Source organism: Monopterus albus, unplaced genomic scaffold (assembly GCF_001952655.1).
Source record: "Monopterus albus unplaced genomic scaffold, M_albus_1.0 scaffold380.1, whole genome shotgun sequence".
Classification (NCBI taxonomy): Eukaryota; Metazoa; Chordata; class Actinopteri; order Synbranchiformes; family Synbranchidae; genus Monopterus; species Monopterus albus.
The window spans coordinates 103,911-109,150 of record NW_018128260.1 but is presented as its reverse complement, the minus strand read 5'-3'; the positions used below and the strand labels follow the sequence as shown (position 1 = coordinate 109,150).

Genomic DNA, 5,240 nt, shown 5'->3' with positions numbered 1-5,240 from the left:
GAGGGGATGGAAGGTTTGTAGGCATCAAGGCAAACAAATAAGATGCAGAACAACAAAAATATAAGCAAAGGAGAGGGGAAGTAGAGATATTTTTAGGGAAGATACAAGACAAAAGCAGGGCAGAATGTCTGTCAGTAAAGAGAAGGAAAGAGAGGGAAGAGCGAATGCATTTATAAAGTCAAGCAAGGACAGGGAGAGAGGAGGAGACGAGAGAGAGGTGTGACTGAGATGTCAGGAAGGAGCTGAGAATGCCCCGAGTGCTGTGACAGGATTGGTTACAGTGACATCGGTTGTGAGATAGGATTAGCTGCAGGTACATCAGGTGCGACTGTGACCAGAGCCCCGCTGTCAAATGCTTGGGGGTAGGATTAGCTCAGCACAGAGCATCTAGAAAACACACACACACACACACACACACCCGACACAAGATATATAAAAACACACAAAGAGGCACAGCAAAAAAGAATTCACACCTTACAATTCTCAAACAAAACACACATGGCAATATAATTTTCATGCCACAAGACCGCTGTAATTTTTATTTATAAGACATGATAGTTCCACCTCAGGAGATCCTGAAACAACTGAAATTATTATTAGATGTCTTAATTATAATCACAGCGGTTGTTACCTACACTCAAACAGCTTGATTAAAATCAAATTGTTCCATATACATGTGTGTTTCTAAAGTGTATTTTCCAGCCTTCTTCACTGGAATTGATAGATGCAGACCATCTCCTCCACCAGCTTTAACCATCGTTAACCTAAACAATGACTATTGATTGGTTGCACTTTCTAGTGTTGGCATACATTCTAGCAAATCAGGAGTTGTTTGTTGGCTGAGCCCAAATTGGGGAAACAAATTCCTTTAATTGAGCTCAGCAGCAGACGTGCAAGTGCCAGATATATCATATTTCCATTTATCCTCACAGGATGATCTGCCAGCAGTGCCTAAATTGCACACTTATTGGGTGATTTGTGAATACGTAAATGACAACCAGTAAAAACACAGTTAAATATTGAAGCTGCATTAACTATGATTTTGTACATTATCTGATGTACAAGTGATTCTGAAAATGGGACAGGACCTGGTGTCCCTCTACTATACTAACCAACTAAAGACACTCTGCTGCCCACAGCACCTTTGTTGTTATTCCACATTGTCCACGCTGTGTTGTCAATATACAGTCTATAAATTAGCAAATTCAGATGTTTTGTTGTGTTTAAAAAAACAAACAAAAAAAACATGTGGTGCCAAACTCTGTTATGGTAGCAGCACAAAAGCAACAACCAACACTACTCAGGAATATATTTCTAATAATTATGTTTATTAAATATGTTTACTGTCACTAATTTAACCCCATATGAAACTCTCAATCTTCTGTCTTTCTCAAACAATCCTCTGCATCTCCAATTTCATGTAAGCTCCTAGCTCACGCTAAGCTCTGCTATGACTGACTGAGCCTGAGGTCACAGCCATCTGCCCAGAAAACCTCATCCTTATCTAAAGATTGGTGAATGTGTTCAAATCGGTTTCTGATTCTGCAAATTTGCATTATACTATACAAACAGCGTGCAGGGGATGGGTATTTGGTTGTAATGAATAGATGCATGGCTACAAAGCATCACCAGACTATCCTGATGTGCAATGCACAAGCCAGTGTCTCAAATAAGTTATTATCGTTACTTTGGTACCCGCTAGAGACTGAAGCCTGACAGTCTACCCATGCAGAATTGCTACAGAGCCCTGTGGAATCCTGGCTTTTTTCTTCTTTTTTTTTTTGCAGGAGAATTACCGCTGAACCTCCTGAAGTAGAACCATGTAGGATTGGATTGGCACAGGACAAAGCAATCCTGTGCCGATTCCATTTGAAGTCTGAATCCACAGCCAGGAAAATTCTGGGGGCTGAAAGCCTGTTGCTGTACATCAGTGTTTACAGCAATGCTTTTTTCAAAGCTAAAACAGTCCAATTATTCAAGCCTTATTAGGTAGCATCATGAGCTATTAAAAGTTATAACTTAGCACTCGCTCAAGCAAAGAAAGAGGGACAAATAAAATGGAAGAGCAATAGGAAAACAGGCGGGAGAGAAATAAAAGCAAGTGAAATAACTTTCTTTTTTTTGTCTAAAAAACAATCTAAAGTCTCCAGTCCCTTCAGAATTCTGTCCTGCCATGAATGTCTCAGTATGAGAACAGCGACTTCACAGGCCAACCTGTCACATCCTCTGACACGTGTCCATTCCCACAGAGAGTGAGATTTCTTTCTTCAGCTGCAACCACCCTACGACAGATAAGTCATTGCATCTGCTGACACAAGCAGCAGTAACCGGGCTAAAAATTCTTCACAGTGTGTGCACTGTACACAGTGTCTTTATACATGGGATAATGGTGGGCGGATTCATTATGTTATGGGAAAAGACCCAACATAAGGAGCCAGATCCATTACACACTGATAATAAGGCCATTCATGTCTGTGCAGTACCTTAACAGCAAGAGTAGTTATCTGTTCTTGTGTGTAAGCAACACTGTCAATACCCATTTTCAAATGTGATCACATGTTCTTTGCTACCGTGTTTCTTTAATGAGCCTCAAGAGTACATCCACAAAATAAGACAAATCCATAATTGGAAAGATCTGTTCTCACTGCTCTGCATTAGTCCATGTGCCAGTCAATACTCATCTCAGTGGGAATAGAAGTCCATGCTCTCATTTATTACAAACAAGAGTTTAGCTCCTCTATTCTCCTCTTTTTTGTTTTAGAAAGTTCATTTTCTCCATAGGAAAAAGGCATAAATGGTGTCGGTGTCTTTTTATAAACAAGTTTTAAAAAAAAACTCAATTTTTAAGTTAGCCTTGAAGTTGAAAATATTGACAGCTTCTTATATTCATGACCTGCCTCTGTGGTTTCCAGAACGTGGTATAGCTAAGATAACTAACAATCTCGCTGATGTCGACTTCCAGTAGCACATTCAATTAAGCAACACCAGAGCCTTGTTTATAGCACCAGCTATGATTAAATCAAATTTAATAAAAAGCCTGATTGTTGCTCTGCAAAATGTATGAAAGATATTTTTTTGGGTGGACTGGAAGAGTTACTCACCATCTCAGCTCCACTGAAGAGACTAAAGGTTTCAACAGGATGCATGAAACTGACAGTACACACAAACACACACCAATTTGCACAGTTCAGTTACTAATTGGCTCATTGAACCCTTGTCTCACCCCTTTCCCATGTATGCCCAGTTTGTCTGGTTTAATATTTATGGGAAACTGCAGAGTTGATTGTCTTTATTTCTTTTATTTATCACTGGCGGAAAGTACACGAAGGCTACAAGCACTACCCCAGTTCTGACAAAGAAGAAAGACAGCAAACTGCACCTCAGAACCCCAAAGCTACACCACACAACTGTAGTTTATGAAGCAGATAAAACAGGTTTGTGTCCGGCGGGAGGAGAATTGCAGAGCTAAGGACGATACTGTGGCATTTCAGTGCACATTAAGCACAACTTGTAACAAAATTTTAAGATAACTTCAAAGGGGCTAGGAAACTGCTTGGTTGAGAGAGTTCAGAAGAGGAGAATAAAGCTTGAAATTGAAAATCAAGGAATGTAATCCTTTATTCTTTTGCTACAGAGGAAATTCAATTCATTTTTCATCTCTGTTTTATGCTGCTGCTCCACGTGAAGTCTTTTAATACAAGACTGTCTAAATGTTAGGGTTGAAATGTTTGCTTCACCCCTCTTATTTTCCTGTCATCATAGTCAGTGCTATGACCAACCTTATCCTCCCTCCTCCCTTCTGTGTTACTATGATCTGAGGTCTTCTGATCATATTGTCACAGCATGAATATTCTGCAGGCTCACCTGTGTGTTCATGAATATCACATGAACACCCCACCCCTGCACCTGAAGCAGAGGTTGGGTGGAATTAAAAATCAGGAGTCTAACATGTGATCACTGATCACTGAGCTGACAACCCGTCTACTGGGTCACAGATGTAACACTTCCACTAAGCTGGAAGAGGCTAGAGCAGGCAAGCGACATGGAGAAACAAGGCATAAGACAGGAGAGGGGTGAATAACAGGAGAAAGACAGACACAGAGAGCGGGATAAGTTTTTTCAAAGAAGACAAGATGAGAGAAAAATAGGAGCAATAAGGGATATATCACCAAACTGAACAGATATTCACAAGCACCTACCAACAGAGAGCGGAGGAGTGAGAGTGAGTATGCAGAGGGAGGGAGAGAGCCTGAAAAAGATGAGAGAGATGTAAAAGACAAAAAGTGAGAACATGCTCCAGGGGGATTCCAGAAACCAGCAGGTAGTCTCTCCAGCTTCACTCCAGAGTACTTATGGCTGCCTGCTTTGCCTTCACCATTAGCATTAGCACAGGCCTTGGTTAATCCAGGGCTGGGACCCCAAGCATGTCAGGCCTGAAGGCTTTAGACGCCCTGATCCCCTGCAGAACAACTCACTTTGGCTTCCTGCTCCTTGCTAACCTCTGCAACTACACACTCAACCACACAGATGCATCCCCCCCATCCACTTGGATCTCTGCCACAGGGGCCCATAGATCAGACTACTCAGAAGAAATGAGGAACGGGGTTGCCCTAACTGAAAGTGGCTCCTCTGCCAAACTAGAAGCTTAATTTCTTTGCTAATGACTGCAATGCATCTATGATCCCATTGTGTCAAAGGGATATTACTACTCCTCATCCCTCCCCTTTCCAATGCCCCTTACAATATCATTAAGTCTAAGCTAATTATGGGGATCTGTGCGTGTACTGTAACAGCAAGCTTGAACACACCCAGACAGAGCCCTCCACATGCACACACAACCTCCCCCCATACAATTTCTCTCCTCCACCAACAGCACAAACACAATGATGCACTGACTGCACTTTTCCTCTTCCTTCCTGCTTGGATGAGAGAGCAATTGTTGGATGCAGGCTGGCCTGACAGGAAAAACGGATGTACAAGAAGAGGGTGACACAGGGGGTCAGGGCAGGGGAACTCTGGGAGATTAATAGCCCCAAAAAAAGCTGGCACAAAGGGGAGAGCATAAAGATACTAAAATTAAGTTGCGCGCCTTTGTTCATGTGTGTGTTTGAAAGGGGTCTGCCAATAAGCATAAAACACATAACGCTCATTAAATCTCAGAGAACAGTGGTTATTCAGTTAGTGCAGGCTACAGAAGGGCAAGTGTGTATGCATGTGTGTATTCAGGAGGCAGCACTGCT

General features: G+C 41.9%; 1 protein-coding gene across 3 annotated transcripts in view; it reads right to left on the bottom strand.

Annotated features, from left to right (window-relative positions):
- The window catches only part of igsf3 (immunoglobulin superfamily, member 3), an 80,466-nt gene that overhangs the window by 6,778 nt on the left and 68,448 nt on the right, over window positions 1-5,240 (bottom strand). The window lies entirely within an intron of this gene.